The sequence below is a fragment of the Quercus robur genome, chromosome 11 (assembly GCF_932294415.1).
Source record: "Quercus robur chromosome 11, dhQueRobu3.1, whole genome shotgun sequence".
Classification (NCBI taxonomy): Eukaryota; Viridiplantae; Streptophyta; class Magnoliopsida; order Fagales; family Fagaceae; genus Quercus; species Quercus robur.
The window spans coordinates 29,201,954-29,223,096 of NC_065544.1; the positions used below are offsets into that span (position 1 = coordinate 29,201,954).

General features: G+C 35.4%; 1 non-coding gene and 1 pseudogene across 1 annotated transcript; both read left to right on the plus strand.

Moving 5' to 3' along the window:
* Positions 1–14,665: 14,665 nt before the first annotated feature.
* LOC126706134 (basic form of pathogenesis-related protein 1-like) lies at positions 14,666–15,142 on the plus strand (annotated as a pseudogene).
* A 2,148-nt stretch (positions 15,143–17,290) lies between these two features.
* On the plus strand, positions 17,291–17,409 carry LOC126707742 (5S ribosomal RNA). The gene has a single exon (XR_007649054.1). It is a non-coding gene; the product is annotated as a 5S ribosomal RNA (ribosomal RNA).
* Positions 17,410–21,143: the final 3,734 nt, after the last annotated feature.

The following is a 21,143-nucleotide window of genomic DNA, read 5'->3' on the forward strand; positions in this document are numbered from 1 at the left end:
TTATGCTTTGTTGAAATCAGTACTTTAATCTAAATGTTCTGCATTTTGGTTTATGTATTGTCACTCTTGTGCCCTTGTAGGATTGTTCCTAGATGCATATGCCTTGTGTGTTATGCATTGGTTGAGTGTTGAGCATACAAGTGTCTTGCCTTGTGCTTGTTAACTTGTATGTCCTTGTGTTCATTCCAAGTGTGAATGAGCACTGTGATCACTACCTTGTGGTGTTCACTTGGTTGATTAAGCCATGGTTTGTTTATTAACTCCATCTTTGCTTGATCACATATTGCCTGTTTCATATGCATTTATAATTTTCTGCTTACAATGATCATGATGTATTGTTGTGTTTCAGGAGTATTATGTTCATATGATTCAAGTGCTTCACAGCTTCTAGAGTTAGGTGTGAGTGAGTTTTGTTCAACTGTTCCCTACTCACATGTTAAGTCTAGAGTCTGTTTTAGGGTTTTGTCACGGAATAGCCAAAGGGGGAGATTGTAAGGTTGAATTTATTCAACCATCTAATTGGATTTATTCCGTGCCAAATTTTCTTGTAATTCAGCATTTAGTAACCCTGTATTTAGGTGGGTTTGTTGTAAGGGTAGTGAGTGAGATAGAGTGAAGATTGCTCAAGAGTGTGCAAGAAAACAGAGACTCACGGGTGGCTCGCGGCTGCAAGCCGCCAGAAGCAGCACACGTGCCAAGCATGCTGGAAGATGAACAGTCATGCTAGCTGGAGCACTACAGGACAAAACAGGACAACTGGCCATACGGTTAACTCGCGACTGGATCTCGCGACTTAGTCAAGCCGCGAAGTCAAGCCGCGAGCCATCCCTGTTTTGTAAAACCTGACGTTTCACATTCCTCTCCCACTCCAGTATAAATACCCCTTTTACCCACGATTGAAAGAGAGCTTCCAGAGAGGATTTTGAGAGAGAAACCCTAAAGAAAAACCAGATTGCTTCACACACAATCTCTACCTTAGAGTCTCTTTAAATTCCTCAACTCTCTTCCTCTCCATTGTCAAATCCTTGAGAGGCATTATACCAAACCTGGTTCTCACCATCATCATCACTGTGAGACAGTTGTTTGGATTTCTGGGAAGCAGTTAGGAAGGAGCCAATCTTCATTGGTTGATGCTACGGTCTAGTAGCGGAATCCGGGAAGCTAGAAAAGAAAAAGGTTCGGCGCAACCTCGTTGGAGCAAGAAGCTTGGAGGGCTTAGGTGCATTGGGTAGATTAGGCTTGGAGGGTCTATTGCTGTCCTTGTATCCCAACTGTATTTTCTAGTGGATTGCTTACCGCTTGGAGGGCGGCGGAGAGGTTTTTCGCCGAGGACTTCGGTTTCCTCTTCGATAACACATCGCGTGTTGTCTTTATGTTTGCATCTTCCTTCCTCTCTATCTTTGCCTTTATATTATCTGCTGTGGTTTTATTTTGTTATGGCTTAGATAGTCTTTAACCAATTTCGTATTATAGCATGTGTTAAGTTTCCGCACACTAGTTGTTTGACATATTGCTTGTATTGGTTAAGTTGTTTTTTGGGGGTCTAAACGTTCAAAGGTGTTTTGTACACGTTTTTGAACTTTCAAATTGGATAATAGAATTTTACTACTGAGAAAAAAGAAACCCCAAAAGACATACAGCTAAGATTCTGAACTCCAAAAAAAAAAAAAAAAACTGACAATGGGTAAGAAATTGCATAGGAATAAAAAAATAAAAAAATAAAAAAAATTAAGAGAAATAAAAGCTTAGGACTCAATTTGTTCACTCACTAGTAAAAGTTTCATCAAACAGCAGTCATAGAAGTTTATTTCAGGCAGCATGTAATCATGAGAACATGGCATCCAATGTTGTCAGTCTATCAGTTACAGATTCATGCAAGAAGTAACTCAAACTTTATATTTCTATAGATTCATATGATATTTCTATAGACATGGTACAGTGATTAATTAAAGAAATGCCAATTGTACTGCTTTAAAAAAAAAGTATATACTATAAGATGAACAGTCAATAAACACAATAGACCATATTACCATAATAAACATGATGAAAAGTCACCTAATTTAGTACCACTTTGAGCATACAAAAGAAGAACCAAAACCATTCCAAAAAAAATATAAAAGCATTATGTCCTGGTTGGTTGCTAGGAAAGAAACCTCAAATTGTTTTGATTTGGATTTTTCATTATTTAAGAAGTAGAAAAACAGAAAAACAACAATAAAAAAATAATTTACTTTACATTTTGTTTATAACAAGACTGATGCTTGTATCTGATCAATAGGGTTTGATTTGAATCTGAGAGGAACGATTCGATTTGGACTGTTGTAGTTGTAGAGTGAGTCAGTGTGAATGACTCGGACTCTTCTCTCTCTCAGTAATCTTTCCACATAGAACCTAAAAATTCAAGCTTTACTTACTATTTTTCATCCAAAATCCAAATAGCAAAATCAACCAATAATTTAAGCTCAAATCAAACCAGAATGTTCAAATCAATCCAAAATCCTCTCCAATGCATCATTCTTTTCCTACAATTTTTAGACAACCAAATAGATTCTCAAATGAATCAAAGAAATTTAATAGACCTCAAATTTCAGCACAAGTTAACGGTTAGGGATTCGAGCTAGAAAATTTACCAATTGAAAACACCAACAATAAAATTATAAAAATAAATATAAATATAACTAAAAGTTTTCAAAAAAAAAAAAAAAAAAACTCAACAAAACCGATAAAATACAAACTCATTTATTTTCCTACGATTTCTCAACAACCAAACAGATTCTAAACGAGTCCAAAGAAGTTTAATCGAGCTCAAATTCCACCACAAATCTAATGAATTGAGCTAGAATTTCAAAGCAATTGAAATAAATATAACTGTTAAAATAAATAAAAACTCAAGCAAAGCCTATTCATTTCAAACAGTTTCTCTAAATACAAAATCCGAGTAAATCAATAGAAATGCAATAAAATGAAAAGCCGTAGAAGATCGTACCTAGTAGAATCGGATATAAGTGTAATTTCCATAATTTCTCGGGAAACAAACAGAGGGAGACAGACCTGTAATCGGAAAATGGGGTGGCGAAGGTGCTCAGTCTATCAACGGCTCGCTTGTCGTAGGAGATGAGATAGCTGACCACCGCAAATCAGCCTGTCGGAGATGAGATGAGGTCCGATCTTTGAGTTTTTTTAGATGAGCTCAGATCGATTTTGAGAGAATTTTCTGAGATGAGCTCCGATTTTGAGAGAATTTTCTGATAGTGTGAGCGGTTTCTGTGTGGAACGTGAACAAAAATGAGTTTTCCCTTTTGTATTTTAATTTTGGACTTTATTTCAAGGGTTGGAAATTTTGAGATATCTTCTATCAATGGTTGTCATAGCATGCGTTGAAAAGTGTTTAAATTTGGAGGTAAAATTAGAACTGGAGTGTAAAAACAAGGCCGCCTAATTTTAATAGATTATTTCGAGGGTTGTATAGGTTTATTTTGAGGATTTTAATGACCCTTGGAATAAAGCTTACCAAACTCAGCCATGCGCATTTTTGGTGATGGTTTCGGCTCCTTTTAGAGAAAAGTGCGTTGAAACAAGTCAAGTTTGTTGTAGCGTTCACCCATCGGTACTTGTTATATATTAACCAAAAATAAATAAAAATAAAACATATGATAAGTTGTGATTTATATTCTTATTGTCTCTGACCTAACACAAATCAAAAATTTGCATCAAAGCCATCTTTCTTTCTTTTTTTTTTTTTTGGTGGTCAGATTTGAATCACATCAGTAATTGCAAATATGTGAGAGTACGTCAAATGTAATTATATAAATGTGGTATAATTGAAGACTAGGTTAGGCTAGCCTTTCATTTAACCTTAAACCTACTAAGAAAAGCAATTCAAAAAATAAATATGAATTATATTATAATAATAATAACAACAAGAATAATAATAATTATAATATATATGATGGCTGCCATCACTCTTGTAAATTGTATTCTTTAACATTTTCAAGTGAATTGGGAAAAAAATTATACCTATGATGCATTCTTATCTTCTAATCTAAACATGGCGTGTAGCGTAAGGCCCTTAGTAAGTGATGTTTGCTTTCCATTGGGCAAATAAGAAAAAATGAAGTTATGTTTGTTCCACCAGCAGTGAATTTACTTATTATTATTATTATTATTCTTAGGTTCTAAGACTTTAGGATCTAAATGTATTAGAACTTTAATGTGTAATGTTGGCAAACCATGATCAAAACTTAGAGTCTAGATTTAGGTTGCTCAAAGTGTGTTTATGTGTAAAGTTGGAATCAAGTGATTATAGAATTTACTGGACTAAATCTGCAAGGCTTGATCGATCGAAAATTAGACTTGATTGATTGAAGCTCATGCAGATTGTTTTTTTCTTCAAAATTTCCAACTTAACCCAAGCCCATATAATGTGTAGGGTTTTATGTTTTGCTTTAAGTATAAAAGGAAAAATCCTAGCCATGTTTTAGAGGTTGTTGATATGCTGTGTGTGTGAATCTCTGGTGAGATTTAGAGGTGTTTACCTTCATATATATTTAGGGTTATCAAGATCAAGATTGATGTCGAGAACTTGGTAATCTCTTTAGTTACTGTTTCAAGAGCTTAAAGAAAACATAAGTGGGAGTACCTATGGTCACTGTGGATCAAAGAAAGAAGTAGTTCGTGGACTTGGAGCTGTCACATGGTGGTGGTAGTAAGTTTTCTATTTGAGGTAGTAATAAGATGTTAGTGGTCTAAGTCTTATTGTAAAACTTCAATTATTTCATAGTGGACTTGTTTTATCTTGAGGATAGCTAGGTTAAATCCTCCCCAGGTTTTTTACTAGTTTGGTTTTCCTGGGTTATCATCTCGTTGTGTTATTTACTTTTCCGCATTGTTTACTTGATATGACTTGTTTGTGTTAACCTAGATCTATATAATTTATCTAAGTAATCACTTGGCTAAATAACTAGGTTAAACAATTTGTATTTTAAGGGGTCTAAAAAAGTATAAGTGGTATCAGAGCGGATTAGCTCTAGTATTTAGATCCTTTGATCTAAGAGTTGATCCTTAACCTCTGTTGTTATGGAATACGGTCACTCTCTTGTGGTCCCACCTCACTTTGATGGGAACAACTATGCCTACTGGAAAGTAAGGATGAAAGCATTCCTGAAATCTATTGATGAGAGAGTTTGGAATTCTGTTGAATACGAATGGGAGAAGCCAACTATTCCTGTAAGCGAGTGGCAAACTTCTCAGAAAGAAGCAGCTGCTTTTAATAGCAAAGCCATGAATGCTATTTTTAATGTTGTTTCTATGGAGGAATTTAAGAGAATCTCTAATGCTGAGGTTGCTTATACTGCATGGAATATTCTCCAAACTGTGCATGAAGGCACAAAGGCAGTTAAGATCAATAAGTTGCAGTAGTTAACAACTAGATTTGAAAGAATTAGGATGTCTGATAATGAAAGTTTTGATGAATTCTATGCTAAGCTTAATGATATTGTTAATTCTGCTTATAATTTGGGTGAGATTTATGATTAACCTAAGACTGTTAGGAAGATTCTTAGATCCCTAATCGAGGACTTTAGACCCAAAGTGACTGTCATTACTGAAAGTAAGGATGTGGACTCCATCCCTGTTGATAAACTTGTAGGATCTCTTTAGTCCTATGACTTACCTAAGATAAACAAATCCAAATCAATGGCTCTTAAGTCAGTTGATGATGTTGATGGGAATGGATTTGATGATGAGCTCTCTTCTACAGAGATTGCCTATCTTGCCAAGAACTTTAGAAACTTTCTTAGGAACAACAACAAAAGGGCAAGAGGTAAAAACAATGCTAAACCTAGGAATTTTAAGAGGAATGAACCAACTAAAGTGAATAATACTAATAAATCTAAAGAGAAAGTATGTCAAACCTCTAATAATTCTATAGGTCAACAATGTTTTGATTGTCAAGGGTATGGTCATGTGAAGTCAGAATGTCCTACATTCTTGAGATCAAAGGGTAAACTTATGGTTGTAATCCTTAGTAATGATGAAGTTTCTGATCATGAGTCTAGTAGTGATGAGGATGGAAACTTTATTGCTTTCATAGCTACTACTGTAGTTGATGAAAGTGTTGTTGCTGATGAGAACTCTTCTAATGGTGAACTCTTTGAGAATGCTAATTTGCAAGAATTTTATAATAAGCTTTCAAAGGTTGCTACAAAGGATGCTATGAATGTTGATTTAAGTTTAAAGAAAATTGCTTCTCTTGAACTGGATAAGAAAATTTTGTTGTTGAAGCTGTTTGATGCTAATGAATTGATTGATAAGGTGAAGACTGAAAACATGTTGTTCCTTAATAAAGTTAAAAACTTGGAACTTGAATTATCTATTGCTAGAGAACAGACAAATAGGTCTGCTAGTTCTAAACTTGATCACACGTTAAGCATTTAGAAATCTCCCTTAGACAAAATTGGTCTAGGTTTTGTAGATAGCATCTCTGTATTTGAAACTCATTCCATAAACTTTGTTTCTTCTTCTGAGCCTCCCGTGAGTGAGATAGTCAAAACTTTAGAAGTTACATCTCCTAGGAAGATTAGGTTGATCTTAAAGAGTCTAAACCTAAGAATCCTACTCTCCCTAAGGATAAGTTGTATGATAGACCTTTATGGGTTTGTCATTTTTTTGGAAAGACTGGACATATTTGTCCAAACTCTTTCAAGTTGTAAGCTGCAAAGCGAGCAAATAAGCCAAAAGTACTTGTGCTTTAAGAACAAGATCCTGTGATACTTATTGGTGAGTTGGTAAAGGCATTAAACCTTTATTCCAATCTAGGAGTTGCTCATCATTCTAATATAAATAATAGCCAATGCAAGAGTTGCATCTAAAATGTTTTGAATGCAAAAGGCTCAATCTAATTAAGTCTTTCTGACATGGTTCTTGTACTTCATCCCTCTACTCTTTGTGATCATTCTTCTTTGTTATTTTGTTTTCTTTGTTTTTAGGATTCGCATTGCATAACATTCATGCATTTCATGATAGGTTGTTTTTGTTATTTTAAAAAAAAAAAAGAGGAAAAGGAAGGAAAAATGTGTTTTGCATTATTTTTCTTGGATTTGTAATCAAGGTTGGTCATATTATCTTTACGTAACATGTTTATATACCTTGTTTAGTTTGGATGAGCTTATTTTACTGCACTTTACTAGTTTTTAGCTTTGTAGCGCATGTTGTGTGGGAGTTTATAATTTTTAATCACACGATCTTGATCTTGAAGTCACATGCTTTTGATTGTAAGGACTAAAAAATCCTAAGAGAAAGGCATAAATAACCATCTTACCATTGTTTACTAGTCAATCATGAACACCTTAGTGCATATCACATGATTTTGTGCTCAAGAAAGTGTAGCACATGCACAAGAAAAAACATAAGGTGTAGTCTCGGATTAAATAATAAAATTGGTGTGTATATTATTGGACTCTAATAATTTCCAAATCAAATAAAATTGGTGTGTACATTATGAGGCAAAACAAGAAACTTACATAATTGCAAACTTGTTTTCTAGGAGATGTGAGAGTTATATGATGTAACTCTTTGGGTGATAGTCACTTTCAAACTTATGTGATGAATTTTGTAGAAATTGTGATTGATTACTATTTACATATCACCTCACATGCATCTCAAGCTATTGCTAGTTGCACATACTACACAAGTTATTCTTTGCTAAACTTAGTACAAGATATTGTGTGTGATCTTGTTGTAGCCATCCAAGATTAAAAGTTCCTTAATTTTAATGCAAAATGTGTTCAACGTTTGAGCTTTGAGGAAAAATTGATTGAAAATCTTGTTTTTGGAAGATCTGGGTTGAATTCAAGTGTTTTTAAAAAACTTTTCATCTCATACTTATGCATTTTATTCATAATACAATGTTCTTTGATTGATCGAACTTGTCATAAAACAAAAGACTTAAATCTAGATTGTAAGTGTCGAACCTGGCTTAAATATTCCTGTATTCTGGGATCTCTTGCCTCCAACTCCCCTTGGACTTAGCCTACAACCGGCCTTGAGTCAGAGAAAATCTCCATTGTTTTTCCACCCGTCTTCTGAACCATGGTCATCCCTACCAACAGAGTTTCGTACTCGACCTCATTATTCGTAGCCAAGAATCCCAATCTTAGGGACTTTTCAATTATGATCTTCTCTGGAGATATTAGAACAAGTCCCACCCCAGATCCTCTGTGATTAGCTACACCATCAAAGTAGACCATCCAAGGCAAGGGCTCTTGCAAGGAGATTACGCCAACCGATTTTCCATCCAGGTTTCGCTCTTCTAATTTATCTTCTGATAGAGTTTCGGCAAACTCGGCCACCAGGTCGGCGAGGATCTAACCCTTGATGGAGGTGCGAGGCATATATTTGATATCAAAAGCCCCTACGATTGTGCCCCATTTAGCAATTCTCCTTGTGTAGTCAGCCCTCCAAAGTAGAGATCTGAGTAGGAGTTGAGTCAAGAGAACAACTATGTGTAATTGGAAATAATGGGGAAGCTTACGCGTGCCATGTACCACTGCCAAAATGGACCTCTCTAGTGGTAAGTAACGGACCTCGGTCTCGTGTAGTGACTTACTCATGTAATAAACTAGCCTCTGTACACCATTATCTACCCATATTAACACCAAACTCACCACATGGGATGCCACTGCGATGTAGGCAAACAAAACTTCATCCACCTCGGGATTGGACATGATAGGCGGCCGAGACAAATATTCTTTCAACTACTACTAAGCCAGGACACACTCCTCGGTCCATTCAAGCCCCTTCCACTTGTTTAACAACTTAAAGAAAGGTTTACACCTATTAGTTGACCGAGAGATGAATCAGTTTAAAGCAGCGGTCATACCTGTAAGCTTCTAGACCTCTTTGGGATTCCGAGGTGGTTGTAGATTGTTGATCACCTTAATTTGGTCGGGATTGATTTAATTCTGCGGTGTGTGACCATGTAGCCTAAAAACTTACCTGACCCGACACCAAAAGAGCACTTGGAAGCATTAAGTCATAGTTTATATTTCCTCAAGATAGCAAAGATATTCCTAAGGTCATTAACATGCTCGGACTTTGCCTTGGTTTTTACAACCATATCATCAATATAAATTTAAATGTTTCTTCCTAACTGTGGTTCAAACATTGTGGTCATCATTCGTTAGTAGGTAGCCCCCGCATTCTTTAAACCAAAGGGCATTACTTTGTAATGGTAGTTTCCTATAGGAGTGACAAAAACTGTCCTCTCTTGGTCATCCCAAACTAAAGGTATCTGATGGTACCCTTGAAAGGCATCCAGAAAGCTTATCCGAGGATGGCCTACAGTTGCGTCCACCAACTAGTCAATCCGAGGCATAAGGAAAGGGTCCTTTGGTAGAATTTGTTTAAGTCTATAAAATCTACACATACACGCCACTTCCCCATCTTTTTCTTCACCACCACAGTGTTGGCCAGCTATTCAGGGTAAAAAAACCTCTTTAATAGCCTCAGCCTGCTTAAGTTTCATCACCTCGTCCTTTATAGCATCTGAATGTTCCTTGGACAAATGCCAAGGTGGTTGCTTCTTGGGGGTGGCAAATGGACTGACATTCAGATGATGGCAGATGAAGCTTGGATCCACTCTCGGAGTTTCGTAAGCATTCCAAGTGAATATATCAACGTTCTTTTTGAGAAACACTACCAGCTCGTCTTTCTTCCGAGGTAGCAGTTGAGCTCCAACCTGAAAAAAATTTTCCAGATCGTCACCAACGAGAAATTTCTCTAAATCCTCACACTTGGCCTCCTAGGCTAGCCCCTTCGCAAGTAATTCCAGAGACTTTGACTACTATAAACCTTCCTTGATCGTGGCCGAGGACTCAACAACTTGGTGATGCAAAATTGTAGACACGAGGCACTGCCTAGCCATGGATTGGTTCCCTACCAGCTCCTCAATTTGGTCTTCGGACGAATACTTCACCTTTTGAGGCAGAGTTGATGAAACAACACCCAAAGTATAAAGCCAAGGTCTAGCCATGATAGCCATGTAGGGGGAGTACACATCCACCACTATGAAGTCCACTTCCACTACCTCTGAGCCGGCCTGTACGAGCAACCTAATCTAGCCCCTCGGGGTAACAAGCTTCCCATCAAAACTTACCAAAGGCGAATCGTAAGTTGTCAAGTCTTCAAGTTTTAAGTTTAATCCTCTGTACAAGTCAGGATACATGACTTCTACACAACTGGCCTTACCCTTTTCACATCATTCCCTCCTATTCTAAGGGTGACCACTAAAGCGTCATCATGTGATTGGATAGTTCCAATATTGTCTTCGATCAAGAAACTCAATGAAGGTCGGATTTCCATTCTAGCTCTCTTCGGCTCGGAGTTAGGGTCCTCAGCTGGTGATCTGGCCACAGACATCACCCTAGCAGGATGAGAACCAGTTCTCCCAGGCGTAGCAAAAATGACATTGATTGTACCCAATGGGGGCCTTGTAGAAGCCTTCCCCTGAGCCCCTAATCTTGACTGGTCCTCCTGCCCATTGGATCAGTATAGAAATTGTTGCAACCTCCCTTCCTTAACTAGTTGCTCCAGATGGTTCCATAATGTTCGGCAATCCTTGGTGATATGTCCCCAGTCTTGGTGGTACTGGTAATGGAGGCTTTGGTTGCGCCTTAAAATATCTCCACTCGTCTTATTTGGCCATTTGAAATATGGCTCGTTCTTGATCTTCTCTAAAATTTGATGCACTGGTTCTCGAAACACGGTGTTTACCACTTAAGGGGCTGTAGGCCTAGATTGTTCGGCAAAATCTCTCTGGGCTTTGTTATTATTGTAGCGGTTCGACCTGAAATCCCTCCTCTCCTGAGAGATAACCTTGCCCTTTCCCTTATCTTGCTGCTGGTCTTCCTCAACCCTCTTATACTTGTCAATCCGATCCATGAGTTGACGTATACTAGTAATAGGTTTCCCTGTTAAAGACTTCCTTAGGCTGTGCTAGGTAGGCAGGCTGAGCTTGAAAGTACTGATGGCTACGTCTTCAAAATCACCATCTATCTCATTGAATATCTCCCAATATCTGTCCGAGTACGTTTTTAGAGTTTCCCCTTCTCTCATGGACAGAGATAACAAGGAAGCCAAAGGACAAGGAGCTCTGTTGCATGTAATAAAACGAGAGCCAAACGTTTGGGTGAGTTTCTTAAAGAAATCAATGGAACCTGCTTTTAGACCATCAAACCACCTCATCACCACATGTCCTAGATTGGATGAGAAAACCTTGCAAATCAAGGCTTCATTCTTGGAATGTACAACCATCTTTTGATTAAAATGGCTAACATGCTCAACAGGGTCCGTTTCGCCGTTATACAAGGTGAAAGTGGGTCAAGTGAACCGCCGAGGAAGTCTCCCTTCCCCAATCCAGCTTGTGAAGGGCGATTTGGAAATTTGGTTGAGTGCTTTACTCATGGCGTGATCTACTTGGCCTCTCGAAGATGAATTTCTATTTCTGCATTCATGGCGGTAGTCTTTGTCATATGAGAAAGACTCACTGAGGGGAGTTCTTGACCTCTGTCTGTAGTCTTCGTCCTCCTTATCATTGGAAGAGCAGTCAGAGTTGGAAGGAGCTCGCCTTCTGCGCTCGTAGCGTAAGCTTCTCTTGAGGTAATCAATCTCCTTTTGCATGTTTCTGGCATTCTCCTCATGAGAGACATGGTTTTTATCCCGAGATTGACTCATACTGGTGTGGGTAGGGTGTACACTTCCCTCCCAGTCTCTCCTTCGCTCAAGTTCACGAAAATGATCTTAACATTAAGACCCCATCGATTTTGCTTGACTTAGACCTAAACCTACCATCGTTCAACGAGTAATTCACTATCGCACTAGTGATTTCCCACAGACGGTGCCAATTGTAAGGACCAGATTTGAATTCCTAGCCTAACACGTGGATGGACTTAGGCTCAAAAAGCCCAAAACAATGAATTTGTAGAGAATGGGTTAGAAAACTGGGCTTTAGTTAAACAAATAACGAGTTAGATAGGTTTGATGACAAAAGAATAAGAATACACAAGTGTAAACTGAAGAAAAAACGTCCTTGGCAAAATTCGAGGACACTGGTTCTTATATAAAGTTCTTGGGTAACGTTACAAATTTGATTGTAGACAGCTACAGTGTTTTTTTCTTAGATTTTCTGATCCCCTTCTCTTATTGCTCCCTTCATCTTTTATACTACCTTTCTTTTTCATATCCACCCCCCACGTGCTTGCTAGATGGCCGGTGTGGATACTTGTCCCATCAGCAATCCCCATAAGTCCTTATGTAGTAGCTGTAAGGTTGAAATACACTGTTCAGGTATCACTTCTATATTAATGTGGCCAAGGAGTTAGCTGCAGTGCATTTAATGTAGGGGTAGCAATTTTCTTTGTAGATATTTTAGGACGTCTCCCTATCTTGAGTTCTCGTAATGCTTATCCATATCAATCGGGTGTTTCTGTGACATTTTTTTGGTCGACAAGCCACTTCTACTGACCTCAGCCTTAGTTAGCCGAGGAGGCTCTCATCCTTAGCACAACTCCTAGGGTAGTTATTATCTCCACTGACTCTTCTTTTTGTCATCATGGGCCCTTTTGACAGTGATTACCCTTTCTCGGACGCCTTTAGTCCTCGGCTTGGGCTTTAGGCCCATCATATACTCAAATGATGGGCCCCGGGGCCCAAGGCCCCTACACTAGTGATGTTAACTCTCTTGTAGTTATTGATAGCAATTTTGCTGAAATTTGAATAAAACTACTGGACGGTTTCTCCAAAAAAAAAAAAAAAAAGTTTAAAATAGATAATCTAAGAGCATCTCGAACAAATTTTCTATACCCAAAATTTAGAAAATAAACCCACAAAATGGTGCTCCAATAGCCTCTCTAAATTATTGTCCATGAGCAAAAAATTGGTTGCTAATGAACCTTAGCTTTCTTGGTCTGATGACATACTGTTCATTAGCAAAAGAATAAAATGAAATAAAAAATTAACACATCACATTAAAATATTCAACTTATATACCAATGGCTACAAATTAACCCACTCCTCTCTCTCTCTCTCAAACACAATGAAACAAAGAGGTAACACTATTTTTCATACAAAATAAAACTAATCAAATCAGAATAAGAAAAAAAAAATGGAAAGAAAGTGAACGCCGATCTCTTGCTTTGTTCTCCGCTAGTCATGGAGATGAAGGTAGAAAAATAAAAACAAAGAGGACATACGTTGTGGAGGTTTTGGAGAAGAAGAGGTAGAAAAATAAAACCAAGAGGAGTGGGGAATAGGGATACATGTCTGGAGGAGAAAAAAAGAGATGAAAAAAAAAAATGGAAAAGAAAAGAAGAAATCGTATGGATGAAAAAAAAAAGGGAGAAAGGCAAAAGTAAAATAAAAAAAAAAGAAATTGAAATTTAAAAATGTTACTATAATATCTTCACAATATTTTCATAATAAATTTTAAGTGGTAAGTTGTTATTGGCTATTATTGGTAAGCAAAAAAATAATTTCAATGGTGAGTTCAAATTAGAACCAGTAACAACTTATCACATAGATTTTATTGTGAAGGTACTGTGAAAAATATTGTGAATGTAGTATTTCTAATTAAAATTGGATGACCTACAACTCACTATATCGTTGCCACAAGTGCTTTGCAAGATTTGTTAAAAAAAATATCATTAGAAAAATTTTAAAAATATTATCATTGGAAGATTTAAAAAATGTGTTTGTTGGGAATTTGAAAAATATAGCCATTAGAAATGAATGAAGGAAGATTGAAAAAACAAACAAATAAAGATTAAAAAAATAATGAAGAAATAATATTTAAATAGGATAGATAAAAGATAGAGAGTCTGTTGGAAAGTGTATTTAAAAAAATATAGGTAGCTAAAAGGTAAAATGAACTATTGATTCTCCAAACAGTACAAAAATTTGGAGATATTGCTAGAGATGCTCTAATATGGGTGTTTTGATAAGGAGAAATGATATGTCTATAACATTTTTACAACAAATCCTAAGTGGCAAGTTGTTACTAGTTGTTATTGTTAGGGCAAAAAAGTAATCTTAGCGTTAGTTTGAAATTTGAACTAATAATAACTAACCACCTGTGATTTGTTGTAAAAATGTTATAGATGTAGCATCTCTCTTTGAGAAGTGGTTAGCTAAAATTTCAAAAATAAGTTATTGTCCTAAAATAAGAAGAAAAAATTATGGAATCTGTATCAACTGAAATTATTATTGTCCTAAAATCCTAATGATAAGTTGCTAGTTGTTATTGGTTTTAAATTGAATCTACCACTGCAATTATTTTTTTACCCACCAATAACAAAGTGTTACTAAGGATTTGTTGTTAAAATGTAGTGTACATAACATTTCTTTTAAAGCAATATTGTAGCATCTTCCTACAACAGAGAACTAATAGGAAGTCTGATGTGGGAATACTATTTTTGGGATATTACCTAAATTAGGGATATTATCGTAAATTAGGAAACCTGATAGTGATGCTCATGTTTGTATGCATCCCACTTGATCCATAACGACCAGCACTCTCTTGCCTATAAATAAATAAATCAATACTCAATAGCATATCACATTTTCATTAAGAACTCTATCGAAAAAGCTCGCTTTGCCTTGCATAGAGATAAAAATGGGGTTTGGTAAGTTTTTACTAGCTATGCTTCTTGGGCTTAGCCTTAATTCATGTCTCCCTAGCCCAAAACTCCCAATCCGACTTTGTCCAGGCACACAATGTAGCTCGTGCCAAAGTTGGTGTTGGTCCAATTGGATGGAACAACACAATTGCAACTTATGCTCAAAATTATGCTAATACGAAGATAGGAGACTGCAAATTGGAACATTCACAAGGGCCCTATGGAGAAAATCTTGCTGTAGGTTACGATACCTTTAGCGGAGTTGAAGCAGTGAATTTGTGGGTAGCTGAGAAGCCTAACTATAACCACAATTCCAACAAATGTATTGGTGGTGAGTGCCTGCACTATACTCAGGTTGTGTGGCTTGATTCTGTTCATCTTGGGTGTGCCAGAGTTAAGTGCCACAATCGGTGGATGTTTATCGTTTGCAACTATGTCCACTGGGTAATTATTATGGTGAACGTCCTTACTAATTATAATTAGCAGTTCATTTATTGATTACTCGTATTTAAGTATGTTATTCCTGATCAGAAGCGTGTTCAGTATTAAATAAATATATGTTTACCCTTTTGATTGATATATATATATATATATATATATAAAATAAAAATGAAATCACTTTTATTATCATGAAGAAGAAATTTGTTTTTTACACTTATGTACCATGGGGGCCATGCCAAGGTAATAAGTTAATTTTCTAATGAGGAACTAAATTAGGAAATGGTAGATAAGCTGGATGAGTACAAGAATATATGGGAATTAAATCTTGGGTATTGAGCCAACAAGATTCTATTATGCAGAGTGTTTTGAGTTTGAGTCATCCCTCCCCCACTAGTGATGTGCCAGTGCTCCATATATATAATCAGAATGAGGTCTTAGTCCAGGAGCAATTAGATGATGTTACACTTAGGTAGAAAAATCACACTTGTCACCCGTCTTTGCCCTTTTTTTTTTTACAAAAAATAAGAATATGGAATTGTAAGCGACTAAATTTCTAGTTTGAAATAAATCAAACAAATAAAATAGTTTCACAAATGCGAATTTGTATTGATGATTGTGTGGTACAATTCTCTGTAATTACAAATGAGTTATCCTTTGATTTGATCTCCTTTAAAAGACTTATTGATTGGATTTGTGGTAACGTGATTTTGACTCGAACACCCAATATACTTCAATTTGGCTGAAGAATGGATCAAAGATCTTTGGAACAGAATTACAATGAATCTTTGGCTATGAGCTTGTTGGAAATCCTTTGTTCTTCACATTCTTCGTGTTCTTCGTGTGTTCTTCGTCTTCAAAGGTTTGTGGTGGAAGTTCTTTGGTGCTTTAGAGGCTTGAATCTGTTGAGCTTTACTAATTTGTGATTTCTTGAGGTTTCTAGAGGCTTTTAAGCTTAATTCCAGTGAACTTTGAGATCTAAGAAGATAATTTGGATGATTCCTCTTCAAATGTTCTTTGTATTTGAAGGTTTGTGGCGGAAGTTCTTCGGAGCTTTGGAGGCTTGAATCCGTAAAGCTTCACTAATTTGTGATTTGATGATGTTTTCGAACCTTTGAGCTTGATTCCCGCAAAATTTTGGATCTAGGCAAATGATTTGGATGATTCTGCATCGAAAGTTCTCTGATTTTGGGGTTGAAGTTCTTGAAGGCTCCGAGGCTTGATTCTTGCAGAGCTTTTTCACTTCTGAATCTTGGTCCTCCTAAATGTCTTAGGAAGGTTTCTGTTTATAGGAGTTTGGGGGTGGGTGAACAACACGTGGTGGAGTCTGATTGGTAACACATGTCACAACTTGATTGGTTTGCTTATGTCATCGCTTACACGTGCTGGACTGCTTGTGTCATCGCTTACACAAGCTGATGTGTGATTGGTTTTTGCATAACACTTGGCAAATTTCTGTTGGTTTCTGAATAGTGATAGCAAAACCTAGCAGCAATACGTGGTGCTTTGTAATTGGCTGTATTTTGTGGACTTGGTAATGTGACGTGCCAACTTGTGATAGGTCGGAAATTTTCCCTTTCTATAGGAATTAAATCAAGAATATTTAAGCACATGAAAGATAAAAATAAAAGTCAATATATTGGAACAAGAAATTAATTAACTGCTATATATGTAAATCGAATGTAAAAATGCACTCTTCCTTTTGACTTTGAAGTTTGAAGTTTGAAAATATAACTAGCATATAACACTAGTAATTACTGGATACCATATATATGAGTGTATGGGTTTATGCATGGCTGAGCTTTTCTTTTGTGGTATGAAAAGAAGACAGGAAAATCTAAGATTAAAAAAAATGCATTATGTTCTTGATCACGTGAACATCGTCAATAATGACAATATTAAGATAAGAGGAATAGAATGACAATATAAAGATAGGCAATCATTAATTCCATTTCTAAAGGCATCTATTATCCGCAAATCATATCAAGATGGCTGCTTCTTGGCATTTACGACAACGTTTTCTTATTCCTTCTATATGAACTTTGCCATTGGTTTAGTCAGCTGCTGTCTAATATGTAGTGGTGACTCTAGGAATATTTTTTAGTATGGTCACTAAGAAACTTAAATTATACAAAATTTAATAAAGAGACAATTTGAATATATCAACATCACAAAAAAAAAAAGGGTGCAATCATACCAACACTAATACACTGGATCCTATTAGAACTCTGCAATTAAGCATGTTTGGGTAAGAGTAGTACTAGGATGGGTGACCTCCTGGGAAGTTCTCATGTTGCACCCCTTGCTTTTGTTTTTCAAAAAAGAAAAGAAAAAAAAATCACAAAAAAAAGGCAAATACATGAAATATTACTTTTTTTTCTTTTTTGGTACTAACAAAGAGAATAAGAAAAAAAAAAAAAAGAATAATAAAAGATAAAGTGCAAAATAAAAATGCTGATATGAGAATAATAAAGTGACAACAACAATTTCACAACAAATCTTATGCAACAAGTTGTTAGTCTGTTATTGGTAGGTAAAACATGTCAATATTGAATCCGAATTAAAATTAGTAACAGCTTATCACATAAAATTTATTGTGAAATTATTATGAAAATGTTGTAGATGTAGCATTACTCTTATATTTATTGAACTCAAATTCTTATGATTCTTAAGTAAAGGTGTTCAAAATTTTATTAGGGTGGTCAATATAGATTTATTTAGTATATAATATATATTTTTAAAGTATATATATACATTTTTTTCAAGTCAAGTGGTCATAGAACATATTAGTTTAAAATAATTATTTATATAATTTTTTTTTTTTTTTTTTTTTTAACAAGTGACCACCCTCACATACAAGTAGAGCCACCAGTGCCAATATGGTAGAATTTTATGGTGCCATTTCTATGTTTACGAGTTATCGCACTGCAACAAGTACATATATTTTTCACCAATAAGGGACAAAATTGCCTTATGCCCTTTTCACCCAAATTATATAGTCTTATGCTCCCCTTCCCAAACTAATTAGAAAAATGTCTCTCTTTTGAAACTTGACTTTCTCAAAATCGAGTTAAGCCCTATAGTGACATTTTAAAGGAGTAGTGACATTTTAAGGACCTATAGTGACGTTTTGTAACTCAATCTCCATGAAATTAAGTTATAGGCAATTTTGTATCAGAGCGGGTTCACTCTGATTGGATTAACGTCTTGAGTGAGATCCTTGATCCCTGCTATCATGGATAATTTTAAGTGTGTGTCTGCTCATATTTGTGATGATTAAATAAAAAGGACACTATTGTTTTTGTTGATCTTGTTGATGCCTATGAAACTTTCCATACAGAATTAACTAAATCTATGAAAATTGCTAAGAAATTCAAGGAATAGTTAAAATTGGCTAATCTTGAAAAAGAGGAATTGATTATGAGATTGGATGAATCTAATAAAAAGAACGAATTTTTGAGAAATCAATCTTTCTCTCAAGATGAAAAGATAAAAAGTTTGAAACAAAAGTTACCTAAGTCTGAAGCTAAATTGGAAAAATTGTCTATTACCAAACTTGTTGTTGATAACAGATCTGTATCTAATTCTATTCTAGTTAAGCCTAAAGACAAAATTTATATTTCTCCTTTCAAGAGGAATCATAAAGAAAAAAGGCTTAATTTTCTAGGTTAGACAAAGGTAAAAGTTCTGATGTAGATGCTAAAATTTCTAAACCCTAGTCTAAACCTACTGTTAGAGTGCATAAAAAATCTGTTTTTGTGCCTACTTATCACTTTTGTGGTGTTTTTGGTCATATTAGACCAAATTATTCTTTGTTGAGGCAAAAACCAAACTCTGAGACTAAATCAACTGTTAGGAATACTGATGTTCCTAAATTTATTCCTATTTGTCACTTTTGTGATGTGTTTGGTCACATTCGTCCTAATTGTCATAAATTAAAATTTAAGCATTCTATGTTTTAGTCTAGGATATTGTGAGAGACCTCGACAAAAGTGAATGTCCCTCAAAAAAGTGATTCGGGTACGACACCTCTCTTTTTGGGTAAGTGGTATGGAGTCGCCACTTATTTTTCTTTATACAAAAAAAATAAGAAAAAAATACTAATTACAAAATACATGACTGAATAGTTCCATTCATTGAGAAAAAGTTACAGTTTTTAATTGAGAAAAATTCATATCTGCATCTAATGAAGATGCAGATCCATTCCATAACCTAGTCTACCAAACTCTGTCTAGGTGGAATGGGTGTCTAACACATTTCCATTTCATAACCTAGCTCCCAAACTTAGGATTTTGGATAGGTAGACTAGTGTTTTGTCTTTAATTTTGGTAGAATGTAACTAGACCAAAGCTTTGTAACTTTTGCATAGATTGTAACTAGGACCAAAGCCTTGTAAGGTTAATCTACCAAATTGTACTATTTTTTTATCAATGACATTCAAAGTATTTTGAACATGTAATTATATATATTTTTTCTTTAAAAAAAAAAAAAATAAGTGGTGACTCCACACCACTTACCCAAAAAGAGAGGCGCTTTAAAGCACCCGAATCTTTTTTTTGAGAGCACCCAAGTTCCCGGTCTCTTACATATATCTTATATTAAAATAACTATCTGAAAGACAGTTGTCATATATAGTAAGAATTTTCAATCAAAGTCTTAATGCTTATCTAATTTATTTCAAAAAGAAATTATTATTATTTTTTTTGGTGGCATAAGTTTCATGAATGGACATGTCTATGATCCTATCTAATGTATTTCAAAAAGAGAGAAAAAAAAAATCTTGTTGTGGCATAAGTTTTAACAAAAGTGTCAATGTCAACAGTGAAATCAATGACTCGTTGTAGGTAATTAGCAAAACAGGGAAAAAAACAAAGTTATTTTACCAATATAAAATTTCAGTCTCATATTGTATAGCTATTAGCAATATAAATTTAGGTCTCATTTCACTGCATTATTTGAACATGTTACATATTTGTAACATGGTAGTACTCAACATGCAATTCAGCGTGATCCAAAATCTACCAACTAAAAAGGGCAACTGATGATATCAACTATACAATATTTTTAGATCACAAATTACAACACAGATAAGAACATAAAAATCCAATGCGTCCAATAATTTGAATTATCTAAACCCTCTACATCTAAACCCATCAATCTATGAATTCAATTTATAATTCACCCATGATCCAATTTATAACAACAACAACAACAACAATAATAATAATAGCAAAAGTAATGTAAATCCAAAACCAATAACCAAAAACTAAAGAAAGAATCTTCAACCTCTAGAGAAAGAAGCCCAAGTTTGAAAATCCCACTAAAGTATTCGACTTTTACCACAATAAGATACAAAAGCAAAAGAAATCATAGCCCTTAAAGTAAACACAATTAATTTTTTTTTTTGAAAAATCCTTTTTAACGCTAGTAAACTAAAGGCCAACCATTTAGCCATAGCAACCCAAAATACCAAAGGTAAATAATAATAGGGCACATAGGTTTTCAATTGAAAGCAAATCTGAATTCTAACAGCGAGTTCGGATTTCGCTCTTCCGAGAAGGCTGGCTTCAATGGAAAATTCTTTGTATTTGACGGTGGCTTTAGGATTCAGATTTTGCTCTACACAGGAGGTTGCCTTCAGCTATAGATTGTTTATATTTGATGGTGGAGAGAGCATGGGAAACAAAATAGAGAGATTGGTTGAATTGGTAAGATTGGAGAGTGGAGATGAAGCCAAAGAGAAGAGAATGAGTCGCATAATAGGTCGGGACCATCGGGCATTCTTCATTTTTAGAATCAGTCAGCTATAAAATTGAAAGAATTAAATTAAATTAAAAAATATAAATAAAAAATGCTGATGTGGAAAATTGTGGAGCTAGTAAATCCGATATGGCAAAATATGGAAAGGTCAACCAAAAGTCAAAGACTTTAGTTTTATAGTATATATATAGACTATGACTTTACGAGGTACTATTTTGCTAACAGCAATTGGTTCCTAGAGAGTTGTACTATCACACAATTTTTCACACTACAGAC